At 38.0% G+C, this 20,636-nt stretch overlaps 1 long non-coding RNA gene across 1 annotated transcript; it reads left to right on the top strand.

Annotated features, from left to right (window-relative positions):
* Positions 1 to 2,687: 2,687 nt before the first annotated feature.
* LOC121371926 lies at positions 2,688 to 6,109 on the top strand. The gene is made up of 3 exons (XR_005957848.1): positions 2,688 to 2,825; positions 5,529 to 5,581; positions 6,027 to 6,109. It is a non-coding gene; the product is annotated as an uncharacterized LOC121371926 (long non-coding RNA).
* The last annotated feature ends 14,527 nt before the right edge of the window (positions 6,110 to 20,636 follow it).

The raw sequence follows: 20,636 nt of genomic DNA, 5'->3' as shown, positions 1-20,636 counted from the left end.
TCAGATGTCGTAAAACAAATATTGGTTGAAACTGTGTTCAGATGTCGTAAAACAAATATTGGTTGAAACTGTTCAGATATCGTAAAATAAATATTGGTTGAAACTGTGTTCAGGTGTCGTAAAACAAATATTAGTTGAAACTGTGTTCAGGTGTAGTAAAACAAATATTGGTTGAAACTGTGTTCAGATATCGTTAAACAAATATTGGTTGACGTCAGTAAATAAAAGGCGCTAACTGCAGTAAAAGAAAAAGGGAATCCCCATTTAAAAGTTCCCGCTCATATGGCACATATGTGCGATACGAAATACATTTATCACACGGTTTCAAAATGTCTTTATCACTATAGTAATATTGAATAGGTATGTAATAAATTCATTTATAAGTACTTTGATAACCGTATATCTGTATTAAATATATGTATTATTACATAATATATTGATATGTCTGATTGTATGTGTTTGTGTATGTATTGTAATTAATGTACTTGCTACGGCCTGGGAAACAAAAAAAAAGTTTTATTTAACGACGCACTCAACACATTTTATTTACGGTTATATGGCGTCAGACATATGGTTAAGGACCACACAGATTTTGAGAGAAAACCCGCTGTCGCCACTACATGGGCTACTCTTTCAGATTAGCAGCAAGGGATCTTTTATTTGCGCTTCCCACAGGCAGGATAGCACAAACCATGGCCTTTGTTGAACCAGTTATGGATGACTGGTCGGTGCAAGTGGTTTACACCTACCCATTGAGCCTTGCCGAACACTCACCCAGGGTTTGGAGTCGGTATCTGGATTAAAAATCCCATGTCTCGACTGGGATCCGAAACCAGTACCTACCAGCCTGTAGATCGATTGCCTAACCACGGCGCCACCGAGGCCGGTACTTGCGCTACGGCCTGGGTGTAAATAAAGTATTGTCTTGTCTTGTCTTGTGTACAGGTGTCGTAACACAAATATTGGTTGCCCCACAGCCGCGTGTAACATGATGATAACACATGTGTATTATGTGATTGTCACGGGGATCCTATAATACCCGTAACTGAATGAAACACGATTGTCCAAATATCTCTCCTAACTGTATATCTATTAGATCTCTCTGTAACAGGCAGTTATACCCGCTTGTGGCTCGTCTAGGTATGATCAGAGATAAGATCTTATATAAGTATATATAATATAGCACGTTTAGTTCACTAGAAAACACAACAAAAACACAATACACTTTGGAATCTGTATTAACCTACGCTGACAAATGTACAGCCGCAGTAGTTAATTAACAACAATAAATAATAACAACCCAGAACTGATCACTTAATTAGTTAATCTCTAGGTGTCTAGTTTACACAATATTCTAATCACGTCACCGTGACACAACACACACACGTGTGATAATAGAGAAACGCTTCCACCCTTACGTAATTAATAAAGGAATTACAACTCTATTCCTAACTGGTTAATTTTTAATTAACCCTAACTACTCATTCAATAACCTTGTAATACAGACTTAATACTGGTACCTATCACAATAAAGACAATAACCTACAGTTTACCTAGGTCCTCTAGGATGACTGGATAAGCTTTATATATATATATATATATATATATATATATATATATATATATATATATATATATATCAGAACGGTGAGCCTACAGTATTACTGCGTCAGATGACCGGCAGTACCGTCTAAATAATATTGGTATAATACAGTATTAAAATATTTAAAGTCACATCAATCACATCAAGGTTATACAGAGAGCAGAAAATATAATATTTACCAGTCCGGACGGACAGCGATCCCCTGGAGCCTTCCTATGTTTCTCCCTGATATCTCTAACATCCTAGCTATTTATTAAAAACTCTCAGAGACAGCGAATATCGCCTGGGGTCACAACGCGGTACCTCACCTATCATCTGATATTTCCACCTCTCCCAGAGTCGGTATATTTTCTTAGATGACCAGACATTCTGTCGCCAGTCGCCAAAATCACGGTCGTCGAAACCGCACTCGCAGAGGTATTACGTAACTACTGGCCACATGGCCTCCACAGATGGACTAAGTGCATATGGAACTGCACACGGCCCTCTAAAACAATTAATATCGCCACAGGCGAAAAGAAATTAAGAGCATGTACCGTCACAGTGATATTTACAGACTATAGAGATGAAGTTCTTGGTTGTTCTGTTGCTGTTGGCGTGTGTAGCCGTCCAAGACTCTGGAGTTCTTTGGAGGAGATGGAGATTCCTAACGCCAGTTCCAGGACCACTGGGAATTTTTGGGCGGGAAGCGAAAGGCAACTAAAGTCCGAACCAGGGGTTTAATTATCTTGGCTTATTATTTATTTTTTTTATAATGGTAAGTTAAACCGCACACAGAAAAGAATTACAGAGCAAGGTCGCAAAAGCACTTTTTGCAGTATTAGGTATTTGTATTTAGAATTATTTTAATATTGAAATAATGTTATCTATATTCGATACATATGCAGATACCGAAGTGTTTTATATATAAACATTTGTTGAATATCTTTGCATAACATTATCATATAATAAAAATTAAATTGTGTAAATGGTATGAGTAATAAAATGTTCCTGTTACAGCTTTGTGAAAATATGTGACTATTCGAAATAATTTTTTGAAAGGTCTGTTCTTGTTTAAACATCTGGTATATTTTCTCTTTTCCATTGTTTGATATACAATAGATAGAGATGTTGCGAGAGACATCGACACAGATGGGGACGGATATCTGGACGAGACAGAATTAGAGAAACACATTAGTGTTCCGAGACGTTCTCGACTTCATAGCGGCTTTAGATAACAACGGTAAGTACTACATTGCACAGGAAGCGGACGAAAGACACACAGGCACGTATTCTTTCAAAAAATATTTCATTTTATTTTAATTAATTTTCGTCTTTGTATTCAATTAATATACATGCACGGTTGGTTTAGTGCGTAGTCAGCCAGAAATCACTGTAATAACCGGACACTTCCACACTGAACGATGCACTCATTGTGGGTTGGGGTCGGTAATACCGGCCTTGTGGTTGCATACTACTGGGTAACTAGCATGCACAAAATAATCAACATAAGTTGACCATGAAATGTTTTGAGGTTTCCTCCTTTTACAATTGTTATTGTTTTGTACTAAAATAAAAATAACTTCAAAACAATGGGTTACAGATATATATATATATATATATATATATATATATATGTGTATATATCTGTAGCCCATGTATCTGTATACATTATATATATATATATATATATATATATATATATATATATATATATATATATATATATATATATATATATATATATATAATAAAAACCTATTTCTAAAACAGGACTATATTACACAAAATAATTACATGGGGAATGGTGGTGTGTCGTGTCTTGACCATCAGCCGTAAAGAGACTGTTGTGAGTTTTGCTTCCATTTTATTTTTATTCATTTCAACTTATTTTCGTGCTTATATCCAATAAAGGTTCAAGCACGCTGTCCTGGGCACACACATCAGCTATCTGGGCTGTCTGTCCAGGATAGTGGGTTAGTTGTTAGTTGGTTAATGGTTAGTTAGAGAGAAGAGGGTGTAGTGGCCTTACATCTACCCATTGAGCCCTTAAGAACCCGCTCTGTGTTGGAGCCGGTACCGGGCTGCGAACCCTGTAGCTACCAGCCTGTAGTCCGATTCCATTTTAACATGTTTTCTATTAATGCTAGTGTCAGACTGCCAACTGTCACTACAAAGTTTGCCAACCCGCTTATCTCACGACGTCTACGACTGTCCAGTTGCTAGTCTGAGCGCTTACATAGAGCATACTAAACGAGTTTCCGTGTGAGAACGTTTATATTACAACGAGTGTGTTTTCAAAGTGATGTACGATTAAAAGTACACGAGTTGTAATATAAACAGTTTCACACGGGAAAGAGTATAGCATTTTATTTATCAGGGAACACAAATAGCACAGAATAACTTCCAAAATAACTAAGCAAGACATGAAAATGCACAGATTAAATATATTTATCAATGGAACTTTGAATTCCTACGGCACATAAGTATCAATGAAGTTTACACAAACAATATTATAAACATAATCAAGGCTAAACAAATTATTAAACAATATATTTTGTTAAAATTATGCTGCTAACATTAATTATAAGAATTGACAGCAAGTATTTTTCCAATTTAAAAATATGAATGGAAAGAACCATGCGCATAAGTTTTGCAATAACATCTATGCGGAGTTGTACTGTGTGACGCAGTCAATCACCTGATCGGAGGTCATGACCTCTCAAAACGCATATTGCACAATGTGAAGAGATGAAAATAACTCCTACGACTGAGTAGTTGTTAATCTGAGCGCACGCGTCGTGAATGTGTGTGTGTGTGTGTGTGTGCGCGCGTGCGTGTGTGTGTGTGTGTGTGTGTGTGTGTGTGTGTGTGTGATTACAACGCGCTTGTCAAGTTGGCAAACTCCTTAGTGACAGTTGGTAGTCTGAACCCAGCATAATATCGCTTGTTTAATGAACAGCTGTTTACAATACCAGTGTCTATATTCAGGTCTATATTCGTGTTTCTGGACGTCCTAATGTTTTGTAGTAGTTCAAACTGAATTTTGCCTTCCTGTAATTTCGTACGGACGAAGATACATACATGAATAAATTAGGGCAGGACCTAGCCCAGTGGTAAAGCACTCGCTTGATGTGCGTCGGTAGGCCCATTGGGCTATTAATCGTTCCAGCCAGTGCACCATGACTGGTATATCAAAGGCCGTGGTATGTGCTGTCATGTCTGTGGGAAAGTGCACGTAAAAGATTCCTTACTATTAATGGAAACCAAAATGACCATATGTTTGACAACCAATAGCCGATGATTATCAAATCAATGAGCTCTAGTGGTATCGTTAAACAAAATAACAGTAAGATTTAATCTACAGACACTGATATTATAACCAAGACAATTAATTCAATATGTAATTTTGACGATTAGAAAGACTGTACTATTATAATCGGAATCATCTTAACTATAGCAGCAAACTCAGCCCCTTTAATTATCAGCCCAAAATTCGATAGGGGGTGGGATTTAGCAATCTCCATCTTGCTTGAGGTGCTTACGTAGCAGGATCGAACCACATCGGTGGTTCCAATCAACTGATGTGTTTTTTTCCTGGTACCAACCAGTGCATCACAGCTGGTTAAAGGCCGTGGTATGTGCTTTTCTGTCTGTAGCGGGTTTCCTCTGCTGACAACGTGTCAGAATTACTAAATGTTGGAACGGAAAAAAAAGACCCTCGACTTCATATCTGTTACTACATCGCGATCTACCAACTAAGCTCAACATTGACATTATGATTATGTTACAATGCTAAATGACGTCATGGAGTTGTTACACGCTTGGAGACGATGATTAATTAATCAATCTGCTCTAATGATGTCGTTAAACACAAACTTTAAAATTCGATAGTTTGTAGAGACCGCTGAATAATAATAAACATTGTTGTTATACATTTTTTCAGGTGACAACCTCCTCTCCATTGATGAATTTAACAAGAAGTAATCAATTAATCAGGTAATTGTATCATTTTAAGGAAATAAATTTGTATTTGACAGTACGTAAGCACATTATAAACTAATGCTATTTGTGTTTAAGATGTGATTATTTTGACATTTCGAAGACAGAGAGAGAGAGAGAGAGAGAGAGAGAGAGAGAGAGAGAGAGAGAGAGAGAGAGAGAGAGAGAGAGAGAGAGAGAGAGAGAGAGGCTATGTCTTCTAAAAGTCTACAAAAGATCTGTACTTATGACGCCAAATCGAGCGTACTAATGTCAACATTAGTGAGCTTCTTTCTATAAACAACTGATACAAAATACGAAGGAACATGCTAAAATGGGACACGCTCGTTATAACTTTATCAAACGCCTGACATCAATGTCCTTACATCTCTGGAATGACTTCTATAACAGCTCTTAAAGCATTACAGATGTACTAATTCTATGTTTGTTTTTTCTGTTTCAGATCGACTTTTTCCTGAACTGAGAAAATCTCGAAGATTGTTATGAACAAAGAGCCGTTAGAATAAAGCATATCTGAATATATGATGATCAATTATGCGTTTATTTGTTGACGAAATATTAAGAATAATAGCAAGATCAACATTTAAGCTACGAGGCATCAGTTTCTACTCATTATGAATAGAAGAGAGCGTGACGTAGTCCAGTGGTAAAGCGTTCGCTAATGTGCGATTGGTCTAGGATCGCCACATCGGCTACACCTACCGAAACAGCATCTAAGGATATATTAGGGACTTGAACTTATTTTTGTGCTTATATCCAATTGAGGTTTAAGCACGCTGTCCTGGGTACACACCTCAGCTATCTGGGCTGTCTGTACAGGACAGTGGGTTAGTTGTTAGTGATTAGCGAGAGAGAAGAGGGTGTACTGGTCTTACACTTACCCACTGAGTCGTTAAAACTCTCTCTGGGTGGGAGCCGGTACCGGCCTGCGAACCCTGTACCTACCAGCCTTTGACCGATGGCTTAACCACGAGTCAGATCCACCAAAATTAGAAGCCGTAGGATCCCGGACTATAATGACAATACTGAACTTGGTGGGTAGAGCACGATGTCGTGTATGATATGAAGTCGATGGTCTGTTTTCCAGTCCAAACCAATGCCCCATGATTATTAGATGGATGTTTATCCTTCAGGAAGCTAAACTTAGCTTCCAAGCGTATAGAAATTGCGTAACGTCATTTGTCACTATATCATAATGTAATGCCATATTCAACTTAATGGGCAGGGCGCGATTTCATGTATGATACGAAGGCGATGATTTGTTCTCGCCCCAAACAGTGCCCATTGTTTCTTAGATCGTTCTTTATGCTGTAGAAGTCGAACTTCGCTTCCAGGGCCCCGTTCCACGAAGCTATCTCAGCCCTACTATCGCCGTAAATACCTACCATCGCGACGTTAATTTTTGTCTACGATCGCCAGCCCGTTTCACGACGCGGCGTAGCTTACTATCGTTGTAAATTACTATGAAATATTATAATAGGCACGAGGCAGTTGGAAGCCACTAACGTAGATGTCTAAAGGCAGTTAAATGATCATTTGATCATTTTCTAAGAAGGATACTAACTTATTGTGCAAAAATCGATCTAATAGATACCGAATACCGTTTATGAAACTCGGCCTTCCGTGAAAAACATTCTAGGCCATACGACCTTCACATGAAAATACGGCAAATAATTCTCATGTCTTATGCATTCTTCAATTTTCGCTTAGCATGTCCGATACCAATGAATACATCCAATATTTCCCGAAAAGTCGGTAACCAATTTATTATTTAACTAATTCGCACTTACGATTACCGTAAAGTTTCTTTGTGGAACGGCTGTAACGTTTACTTTGCCAGTAAGTTAAGTCACTACAATTAACCTTAGCTACAATTCTTTCGTGGAACGGGGCCCCAGGCGTCTAACAATAGCATGACGTCATTTGCCATAATAACATAAAGACAAAATTCTGCCTAATAAAGGCCACCGCAGACATTTGCAACTTTGTCGCTTGCAACTGAAATTGCATGATTGCAAGCAACTTTTTTTCTCGTTGCACTGATCCGCACACACATGCGCCAACCAGCAATTTTAGTCTGACAGTGATCACGTGACAGTCAAAATGGCGATTTTTTTCCCGTATTTATTTCGATGGTGGTCATCGAGATATGTTCTACAACATATTTGTTATGACGTAGAAGACTGAATTTACGTAAAGTTGCACTGAATTCGTCCCACACGTTTTTTGGTCCTTTAGAATATAACCACAGAATTTGTGTAGAAAACCTGTATAAACATACCTGATATTCCAAGCGCAGATTCCATCTCTGCAAGACACATCTATCTCCCTTTTAGCCCTGTTGCTATATTCAGGGGATGTTGTGTCAAAAAGACATGGTATTGTCTATCACATCACCACTAATTCATCCTCTTTTTCTGTAGACCACATGCTGCTGGAGGCTGCCATTTTGAGTCATGTGATCACTATCTATCCGTTCATTGGCAGTTTAAATTATTACGTCAATGTCAATATTCGACTCATTGGGTAGGTACTAGGAGATATGACATTTTCCATTTACAGAACGAAATAATATCACTACAGATAACCTACTCTATATTTAGACTGTGCCACGACAGACCACCTACCCTATATTTAACTTAAGTGATAACTTAAGTCCCACTATGTTTAATATCTTCCTAGGGCATATGATATTTTCCAATAACTGCGACCTACCGCATTTACAGAACGAAAGAATATCACATTTACTATGGGCAGACGATTTGGTACTCATATCCGAAACCCAACTAGGCCTGCCAAGCATGACATTTAACGGTTAACAGAATGTGTGATTATCCAAAAGTGAAAACCAAAGCAAATTACATTCCAATATGGAATGGAAAAAATCCAGAACACAAATGCGTCTCAACCTAGGAAAGAAAGAAAGAAAGAAATGTTTTATTTAACGACGCACTCAACACATTTTATTTACGGTTATATGGCGTCAGACATATAGTTAAGGAACACACAGATTTTGAGAAGAAACCCGCCACTACATGGGCTACTCTTTCCGATTAGCAGCAAGGGATCTTTTATTTGCGCTTCCCACAGGCAGGATAGCACAAAGCATGGCCTTTGTTGAACCAGTTATGGATCACTGGTCGGTGCAAGTGGATTACACCTACCCATTGAGCCTTGCGGGTCTCTACCTAGGCTGCACAGTTAATAGCAATGGAAACTTGGGTACAACGTAAACAGACCTAGCAACCAAAGGACTTAAAACCCTATTTAATCTTCAGAAATCCTTCTCTGGTTCACCGCAACCACCTCAAATATATAACAAACTATTCGATTCACTAATCGAACCGATCTTGCTCTATAACCGCGAAGTCTGCTGTACGAAACTAAACGATACAACAAGGAAGGAAGGCCCACTGATGAGGATCGATCTCAAACCGTACCACAACAGGCCACCTACCCCATATCTGGACTGTGTCACTGCAGGTAACCTACTCTATATTTAAACTGTACCACAACAGGCCACCTACCCCATATCTGGACTGTGTCACTGCAGGTAACCTACTCTATATTTAAACTGTACCACAACAGGCCACCTACCCCATATCTGGACTGTGTCACTGCAGGTAACCTACTCTATATTTAAACTGTACCACAACCGACCACCTACCCTATATGTGGACTGTGTTACTGCAGGTAACCTACTCTATATTTAAACTGTACCACAACAGACCACCTACCCTATATATCTGGACTGTGTCACTGCAGGTAACCTACTCTATATTTAAACTGTACCACAACAGGCCACCTACCCTATATATCTGGACTGTGTCACTGCAGGTAACCTACTCTATATTTAAACTGTACCACAACAGGCCACCTACCCTATATATCTGGACTGTGTCACTGCAGGTAACCTACTCTATATTTAAACTGTACCACAACAGGCCACCTACCCTATATATCTGGACTGTGTCACTGCAGGTAACCTACTCTATATTTAAACTGTACCACAACAAGCCACCTACCCTATATATCTGGACTGTGTCACTGCAGGTAACCTACTCTATATTTAAACTGTACCACAACAGACCACCTACCCTATATATCTGGACTGTGTCACTGCAGGTAACCTACTCTGTATTTAAACTGTACCACAACAGACCACCTACCCTATATATCTGGACTGTGTCACTGCAGGTAACCTACTCTATATTTAAACTGTACCACAACAGGCCACCTACCCTATATATCTGGACTGTGTCACTGCAGGTAACCTACTCTATATTTAAACTGTACCACAACAGGCCACCTAACCTATATATCTGGACTCTGTGTCACTGCAGGTAACCTACTCTATATTTAAACTGTACCACAACAGGCCACCTACCCTATATATCTGGACTGTGTCACTGCAGGTAACCTACTCTATATTTAAACTGTACCACAACAGGCCACCTACCCTATATATCTGGACTGTGTCACTGCAGGTAACCTACTCTATATTTAAACTGTACCACAACAGGCCACCTACCCTATATATCTGGACTGTGTCACTGCAGGTAACCTACTCTATATTTAAACTGTACCACAACAGGCCACCTACCCTATATATCTGGACTGTGTCACTGCAGGTAACCTACTCTATATTTAAACTGTACCACAACAGGCCACCTACCCTATATATCTGGACTGTGTCACTGTAGGTAACCTACTCTATATTTAAACTGTACCACAACAGACCACCTACCCTATATATCTGGACTGTGTCACTGCAGGTAACCTACTCTATATTTAAACTGTACCACAACAGACCACCTACCCTATATATCTGGACTGTGTCACTGCAGGTAACCTACTCTGTATTTAAACTGTACCACAACAGACCACCTACCCTATATATCTGGACTGTGTCACTGCAGGTAACCTACTCTATATTTAAACTGTATTTAATTTGGTAGTATATACACTAGAGGGCACGTTGTCGTATTGGAAATGAAGTCGATGTAATTTTTTCTTCTTTTCACACTAATCCAGTGACCAAGGATCATTGGGAGTCGAACTTCGCTTGCAAGCGTCTAACAATAGCGTGACGTCATGTGTCACTGTAACATAGGCACGACATAGCAGGTGGAGGTGGTTGATCTTAAGGCAAAGATGAATTTTACTTGTAGAATGCAGGAAATTGCATTTCAGGACATCTAGTTTTTTAAATTTTACGGGGGACCTCCCCGAACACACTAGAAACTTTGCTTTACGCCCTCGATCTTAGTCAGTTCCCCAATGTCTACCTGTTTCCGCCGTGCCTGTAACAATAATAATTTATTACCCCAGCGATCACTCATAACGGAGAACATATTTTACACTACTATTAGACGATTTAACGCTTAGAAACCAATCACCGTCACGTATTTTAAAGCGTTTGCGTTTACGTCTTTCTGTTTTCAATGTTAAAAGCTTATAATAAAATGGTAGTTTAATACAATTAATTACCGTATATGTTTTTTAAATATTTTTAAAAAATAATATAACGAAATTTGGATTTCGAAAATTATCTGTGAACCGTGATAAAAATACAAAGTTAAAGCAATACCCAGAACTGTGTAAAGTGGTTTACGTTGTTTTTATATACATGGACGTATAGGCGATGTATATCCAAAATAAAGGCTTTAAACCCCACCAAACAGCTGGGATAATAAAAAGAATAAGAAACTCGGTACCAATTATTATCAAATGTTCCTCGTATATTAATTTTCACTGGGTACATACATTTCATAATAACGGTAACCCGTTTATCATCCTCTTTATGCAGCTTATTGGTAAGGGCGCATTTTCATGTAGGATGGGTTTTTTTCCCGTCCCAACCAGTGCCTATCTAATTAAAATTAGCTCCACTATTACATTTGGATCTAACAGCAGCCCGTTGGAGCTCATGTCCAGTTGACCTTTCATTCGACCAATCAAAACCTTATTTGCAAAGTCATGCCAGTGATTTGAAAATATTTGGGATTATGCCGAGGGTATACGAAATGATTCGGGTGAATTACGAAGTATGCCGGAAACTAATTACAATATAAAATTTTATATAAAATTCGTTTCAAGACGAAAAAAAAAAGCCCATGATAGTACAGCCATAAAATCTGATTATACTAGTATACAATCTATAATTTATTACTACACTTTTCCCCCTGTTTTTTCAATGTTGAAATAGACCAACAAGTTCGCCTATTGCATTGTCTCGCCCGATATTTTTAGAATTTGTATGCTCCCGAATAACGCTATAAAAGGCGAAGTGTAATTGGTCGATATTTAAATTGTTATTTATAGATGAAATATCACCTGGACATGGGAGTCCACGCAATGCTGTTAGATCTACTGGTAGACCCAGTAGAGCTAATTTTAATCAGATTGAACCAGTGCCTATCGATTATTTAATCGTTCTTTATACTGTGGGAGCTAAAGTTCGTCTCTAAGCGTCTAGCAATTTCGTGACATCATTTAGCATTGTAACATAATCCTAATGGCAATATTGTTTTAGTTGGGATTTTTCATTCACTATTATAAAAAGTGGCTGAAACTTTACATTTCACAGCAGCGACAGTAAAGAATCTTTCAAAAACGCTGACATTCGGCGGTGTGTAAGGAAAGTGGATGATTTTCAGGTTTTAAAACCGAGTTGCGATAGACCGTAGGAAACCTAGCATTTAATATAAGTTGAAATATTTTTTTTTTTACATTTTGAAAGCTAAAGCGTATTTTGTTTAACGACATCACTAGAGCACATTGATATCTTAGTCATCAGCTACTGAAAGTGAAATATTTAATAATTGTTGACATAGTCTTAGAGGCAACTCGCTACAATGTTCCATTAGCAGCATGTATTCTTTTTATACGTACTTTCCACAGACAGAATATCACATGTTGATAGTATGTACGTGTACCCAGTAGTGTATGATATTTACAGACATGTTGATAGTGTGTACGTGTACCCAGTAGTGTGTGATATTTACAGACGTGTTGCTAGTGTGTACGTGTACCCAGTAGTGTGTGATATTTACAGACGTGTTGCTAGTGTGTACGTGTACCCAGTAGTGTGTGATATTTACAGACGTGTTGCTAGTATGTACGTGTACCCAGTAGTGTGTGATATTTACAGACGTGTTGCTAGTATGTACGTGTACCCAGTAGTGTGTGATATTTACAGACGTGTTGCTAGTATGTACGTGTACCCAGTAGTGTGTGATATTTACAGACGTGTTGCTAGTGTGTACGTGTACCCAGTAGTGTGTGATATTTACAGACGTGTTGCTAGTGTGTACGTGTACCCGGTAGTGTGTGCTATTTACAGACGTGTTGCTAGTGTGTACGTGTACCCGGTAGTGTGTGATATTTACAGACATGTTGATAGTGTGTACGTGTACCCGGTAGTGTGTGATATTTACAGACATGTTGATAGTGTGTACGTGTACCCTGTAGTGTGTGATATTTACAGACATGTTGATAGTGTGTACGTGTACCCTGTAGTGTGTGATATTTACATACATGTTGATAGTGTGTACGTGTACCCTGTAGTGTGTGATATTTACATACATGTTGATAGTGTGTACGTGTACCCTGTAGTGTGTGATATTTACAGACATGTTGATAGTGTGTACGTGTACCCTGTAGTGTGTGATATTTACAGACATGTTGATAGTGTGTACGTGTACCCTGTAGTGTGTGATATTTACAGACATGTTGATAGTGTGTACGTGTACCAAGTAGTGTGTGATATTTACAGACATGTTGATAGTGTGTACGTGTACCCAGTAGTGTGTGATATTTACAGACATGTTGATAGTGTGTACGTGTACCCAGTAGTGTGTGATATTTACAGACATGTTGATAGTGTGTACGTGTACCCAGTAGTGTGTGATATTTACAGACATGTTGATAGTGTGTACGTGTACCCAGTAGTGTGTGATATTTACAGACATGTTGATAGTGTGTACGTGTACCCAGTAGTGTGTGATATTTACAGACATGTTGATAGTGTGTACGTGTACCCAGTAGTGTGTGATATTTACAGACATGTTGATAGTGTGTACGTGTACCCAGTAGTGTGTGATATTTACAGACATGTTGATAGTGTGTACGTGTACCCGGTAGTGTGTGATATTTACAGACATGTTGATAGTGTGTACGTGCACCCGGTAGTGTGTGATATTTACAGACATGTTGATAGTGTGTACGTGCACCCGGTAGTGTGTGATATTTACAGACATGTTGATAGTGCGTACGTGCACCCGGTAGTGTGTGATATTTACAGACATGTTGATAGTGCGTACGTGCACCCGGTAGTGTGTGATATTTACAGACATGTTGATAGTGCGTACGTGCACCCGGTAGTGTGTGATATTTACAGACATGTTGATAGTGCGTACGTGCACCCAGTAGTATGTGATATTTACAGACATGTTGATAGTGCGTACGTGCACCCAGTAGTGTGTGATATTTACAGACATGTTGATAGTGCGTACGTGTACCCAGTAGTGTGTGATATTTACAGACATGTTGATAGTGCGTACGTGCACCCAGTAGTGTGTGATATTTACAGACATGTTGATAGTGCGTACGTGCACCCGGTAGTGTGTGATATTTACAGACATGTTGATAGTGCGTACGTGCACCCGGTAGTGTGTGATATTTACAGACATGTTGATAGTGCGTACGTGCACCCGGTAGTGTGTGATATTTACAGACATGTTGATAGTGCGTACGTGCACCCGGTAGTGTGTGATATTTACAGACATGTTGATAGTGCGTACGTGCACCCGGTAGTGTGTGATATTTACAGACATGTTGATAGTGCGTACGTGTACCCAGTAGTATGTGATATTTACAGACATGTTGATAGTGCGTACGTGTACCTGTTAGTGTGTGATATTTACAGACATGTTGATAGTGTGTACGTGTACCCGGTAGTATGTGATATTTACAGACATGTTGATAGTGTGTACGTGTACTCTGTAGTGTGTGATATTTACAGACATGTTGATAGTGTGTACGTGTACCCAGTAGTGTGTGATATTTACAGACATGTTGATAGTGTGTACGTGTACCAAGTAGTGTGTGATATTTACAGACATGTTGATAGTGTGTACGTGTACCCAGTAGTGTGTGATATTTACAGACATGTTGATAGTGTGTACGTGCACCCAGTAGTATGTGATATTTACAGACATGTTGATAGTGTGTACGTGCACCCAGTAGTATGTGATATTTACAGACATGTTGATAGTGCGTACGTGCACCCGGTAGTGTGTGATATTTACAGACATGTTGATAGTGCGTACGTGCACCCGGTAGTGTGTGATATTTACAGACATGTTGATAGTGCGTACGTGCACCCGGTAGTGTGTGATATTTACAGACATGTTGATAGTGCGTACGTGTACCCAGTAGTATGTGATATTTACAGACATGTTGATAGTGTGTACGTGTACCCAGTAGTATGTGATATTTACAGACATGTTGATAGTATGTACGTGTACCCAGACGTGTGTGATATTTACAGACATGTTGATAGTATGTACGTGTACCCAGTAGTGTGTGATATTTACAGACTACGAAGATGAGACTCTTGGTTGTTCTTTTACTGTTCACGTTTGTGGCCTTCCAAGAATGTGACGCTTGGTGGAGACGGGGAAGGCGTCGCAGCCCATCTCAGCCATCAAGTCCAGATTCACCCCCATGTAAGTAACATTACCAACAGTATAAAATAAATACATTACACACCCGTTGGTGATAACATCATTCGTTATTTTTTATAGCACATACTTGTTTACAGACGTATGTGTGTTAACAATTTCAAGACATATGACTGGCTGCTCCTAGGTGATGACCAGGTCACAAATGTCATACACCCAATGACAAAACAGCACGATCGAAATTAATTACACTGCGACGTATAGTTAACCTGACAATCATTTGTCTGTGATGTATAAGTGCAAGGGCTGTAGATAACATTTAGTCAAAAAAAGAAGTTAGTCGAAAACGATATTACAACTCGTACCAAACTCGCTTTCGTTCGTTAAATAAATGGTATCTAGCGGCCACTCATGTACTCTCTCTCTCTCTCTCTCTCTCTCTCTCTCTCTCTCTCTCTCTCTCTCTCTCTCTCTCTCTCTCTCTCTCTCTCTCTCTCTCTCTCTCTCTCTGTCTCTGTGTGTGTGTGAGTGAGTGAGTATATATATATATATATATATATATTGATATATATATATATGTGTGTGTGTGTGTGTGTGTGTGTGTGTGTGTGTGTAGGTAGGTAGGTAGGTAGGTATGCATGTATGTTAAACGTTTGTTTTCTTTAACGAAACTGCTAGAGCACATTGATTTATTAATCATCGGCTATTGAATGTCAAACACTTGGTAGTTGTCACATGTAGTCTGAGAGAGGAAACCCGCTGTGGCACCGAATCGTCCGCAAATCACAAACTAGCCGCGATGCGTTCTGAGCTATCCAGACATCCATAAAAAGGTTACTGTTTAACTCAACCATATGCATGGGGCCTATAAGCTACGCGGTCGATCACACTTACGTGTATAACACAGTGGGCAGACCTGGCACTGGCTAATAGTATGTATTGATGTATTTATGTACGTTCGTATGTATGTATGTATGTATGTATGTATGTATGTATTTATGTATGTATGTATGCATGCATGCGTGTATGTATTCCATTGGTCCAGCCGTAGCACGTGAGTACAAATAGCGCTGTCAGGGAACGTCATATCTGATGACGTCAGTTTATCTTGGAATTTTGTCTTACTGATCGCTATTGTTTACTAACCAAAATAATTCAAATTAAAATATAAATTCTTAATGCTATTGTTAGCAAGTATGATCCAAATGTAATTATAAGTATTGTCTGTTATTTCTTTTACGTTCATCTGGGTATGAAAAAAATCATCCCCAAAGTCATGTGACCGAAACTTATGCCGATGCTTTTTTATTTTTGTTTTTATCATACCCCGATTTATCACATTTTATTATTTTATTTTGTTATTAATATGATTTTGACATTCTTGTTGGTCATAGTGTCTCTAATTAACTTTTGTATTGGCAATGTTTCATCTGTTTATTTCTGCATTCCTCTGCTTTTCATACAATGTCATAGGACTATATGATGTCATTAATTCTCAATAGTTAGAACGTATTTTACGGGACATTATGAGAATCAATTGGCTTATTTCGATTCTGATAAATAAAACAGAAATGTACGCGAGTTTTATTGATGTTATTATGTAATAAAACAAGTATTGACCATATTTCAGGCAATATCAGGTTTTACGGACCAAAAATATTTATATTGACGTCGGTCGTTGCCTCTTTGGCATCGGTCGGGTTTTTCGGTCCATAATTACAGGATATTAAACGAGCTTCCATTTCATATCATGTTTATGTTCCGAGTAAAATATTTTTCAGTTGCCACGAACTTTAGCGAGTGACAATGACAATTATTTCACGAGGGACATAAACATAATACGAAATGGTAGCGAGTTTAATATCCTATTTACTATCTATAATCGATCTAAATTTATTTCACTTAAGTCGTTTGGTTGACATTCCTGTAAAGTTGTAGTACGCCAATCGATGACGTCACGAAGTGTTATGTCCCACTTGGCCTTCTAATGGGACGTAATAAAACATGATATTGCCCTTAATGACGGTTAATAAATAAATATATATGCACATAGAACGATTTTTCTTTGAGAAATGTTGTTTTAAAAATATATATTGTTAGGATATCACAAATATATAGATGGTGATGATAATGAAAAGAATGGTGTAACCGCGGTATTTCCTTTTGGGACTTGTGACGGAACATGCTCTCATCTTTTCGCCTGGGGCGATGTTAATTGTTTTAGAGGGCCGTGTGCAGCTTGGTTACGTAATACCTCCGCGCGACCGTGCCCCCTAATACACACCCAAACCAGGTGTGGAGGCCATGTGGAGAGTGGTTACGTAATACCTCCGCGCGACCATGGTATCTCTAGCGAACTAGGCGACGACCAGTCTAGGCTTCTAAGAAAATATACCGACTCTGGGAGTTGTGGAAATATCACATGATAGGCGAGGTACCGCGTTGTGCCCCCAGGCGATATTCGCTGTCTCTGAGATTTTTGAATAAATAGATAGGAATTTAGATATATCGGGGAGGAATACTGGAAGTATCCAGGGCAACGGACGTCGTCCACTGAACGATCTATATTAGTTCAGTCCGGACGTGGTAAATACATTTTTCTGCTCTGTTGTATAACCTTGATGTGATTGATGTGACTTTAAATATTTTAATACTGTATTATACCAATATTCTTTAGATAGTAGGCGTCACTGTTCTAATATTTTTATACGAGTATTTGGTAATATAAAGCTTAGCCGGTCATCCTAGAGGACCTAGGTAAACTGTAGGTTATTGTCTTTATTGTGATAGGTACCAGTATTAATTCTGTATTACAAGGTTACTGAATGAGTATTTAAGGGTTAATTAAAAATTAAACAGTTAGGAATAGAGTTGTAATTCCTTTATTAATTTAAAGCGTTTCTCAGTTATCACACGTGTGCGTGTTGTATCACGGTGAAGTGATTAGAGTATTGTATAAACTAGACACCTAGTGATTAACTAATTAAGTGATTAGTTCTGGGTTGTTACTATTTGTTGTTGTTAATTAACTACTGCGGCAAGTACATTTGTCAGCGTACTGTTAATACAGATTCCAAAGTGTACTGTGTTTTGTTGTGTTTTCTAGTGAACTAAACGTGCTACATATATATATATATATATATATAAGATCGTATCTCTGATTATACCTAGAGCCGAGCCCCGTGACAGGACTATTTGACAGGTCCGAACTCCATGCGTGCATATATGTATTACCATTGTTTTAAAGATACTATTTACTCAAAATGAAAGTCAGGTTGTTGTTTTTAAAGAACAGTGACGAATGACGATAATATGTTTTAATCTACTCGCCAGATATAAAACAAAAACTACAACACTTTAAAAGTTTAAGGCCACCATACCCCATCTAAGCACGAGTTATATCTAATTATTATATAATTACAAATGATATGGTGTTAACGTAACACGCTGTCATGGGCACACACTCAGCTATCTGGGCTGTCGGTCCAGGAATGTGGGTTAGTTGTTAATGAGAAAGAAATGGGTGTAGTGGTCTTACATCAACTTGAAACTTGCTCTGGGTGGGAGCCGGTGCCGGGCTGCGAACCCAGTACCTACCAGCCGTGTGTCCGATGGCTTAATGTCTTCATTCGTTTCTGTCACTTATTACCACAGCTCGTCGAAACGTGTTGACAGAATTTGACACAGACGAGGACGGGTATCTGGACGAGACTGAGTTGGAGAAATTACTCAGCGACCGAGACGTTCAAGACTTCATGCAGACGTTTGATGAAAACTGCAAGCACTGTAAACATTCGCTCACCCGGGGTTGGAGTCGGTAATACCGGCCTTAACCTCCAACCTTAGAGAGATATTTCTGACCTTGTAGCCATTGTTATGTTGCCAGATAACATACTAGAATTTTTATGTTTAATTATTAAAATTACATTTTAATTACGTTTTATGGCTTAGAATACCAAGGTCTTCACATGCGATGTGTTTAGAGACGGGTTTGTTTGTTTGTTTCGGTTGGTTGGTTGATTGTTTCTTTCTTTTTTGATTTTTTTCTTTCTTTCTTTCTTTCGTTCTTTCTTTCTTTCTTTCTATCATTCTTTCTTTCGTTCTTTCTTTCGATCATTCTTTCTTTCTTTCGATCGTTCTTTCTTTTTTTCTTTTGATCATTCTTTCTTTCGATCGTTCTTTCTTTCGTTCGTTCGTTCTTTCTTTTTGTTTTCTTTCTTTCGTCCTTTCTTTCTCTTTTTAAAAAAAATATTTTTTATTTTTAATTTTGTTTATTTTTTTTATTGTTTTGTGGTCGTCCTAATGTTAATAAGTTATGAAACTGGATTTTACCTTTCAATACTTTATTTTATTGTAATATGTATGAAATAATTATTGGCAAGTACAGTTATGATTTAATTATTACATACACTCCTCTGAAAACGTTTTTGTGAGGACTGAACATGTATTAATTAGTACGAGCAGCAACTTATTTGATATTCTAAGCAAAAGATATAAGCAATATGTAATTACAATTGTTAACAAATTATCTTTTGACCGAACCATGTTACAGTGGCAAAGAAAAAAGAGCCAAGACTCTCCCTTTAAATTCGATGCTTTAATTGTGTTGCCACAGAGGCCACCAAATACCAATAAGCATATACAGTATAAATTGACGATTATAGTTAGTTTATTTCCTTGAAATTACTCAATAATTATAAAAAATGCGTTACATAATTCGTCTGCTGTTGATATTTATGGTTTGTTGTTGCTGTTGTTGTTGTTTGTTGATAATGATGGTTTGTTGTTGTTGTTGTCTGTTGCACTCTGGATTAAAAACAAAATCAGATACACGTTTAAAGAACAACGCCATTGCTGCCATCAAGCTTAACAATTTATCAATTTATATTATATTCCTAATAATTAACCTCAAAACATGGTTGCACTTAAAAACAAGTAATAAGATCCCTTGCTGCTAATGGAAAAATGTAGCGGGTTTTCTCTTTAAGACTATATGTCACAATTACCAAATGTTTGACATCCAGTAGCCGATGATTAATAAATAAATATGCAATAGTGATGTTATTAAACAAAACAAACTTCAGACATAAAGCTCATTAGGTTTTCCAGTTGAGGGATACAATCTGGTTATTGGTTGATTATTAACGTTTGAAATCGAGTATTTTTTTTTTTTTTTTAACAGGATAAATTTATTAGGTGACAAATTAGAAACAAAGAAGAAACAACAAACAAAATATATGATCAGTTTTAAGAGTAGAATCATGCCTCCCCTCTAGATAATCTGAGTATATCGAACACTACAGTTAATTCTGAACTGATATTTACGAATACCAGCCTTTGTCGTCATAAATGCCAATTTATGTTTT

The sequence above is a fragment of the Gigantopelta aegis genome, chromosome 4 (assembly GCF_016097555.1).
Source record: "Gigantopelta aegis isolate Gae_Host chromosome 4, Gae_host_genome, whole genome shotgun sequence".
Taxonomy (NCBI): Eukaryota; Metazoa; Mollusca; class Gastropoda; order Neomphalida; family Peltospiridae; genus Gigantopelta; species Gigantopelta aegis.
The sequence above is the reverse complement of the archived record's forward strand: the minus strand, read 5'-3'. Positions and strand labels throughout refer to the sequence as shown.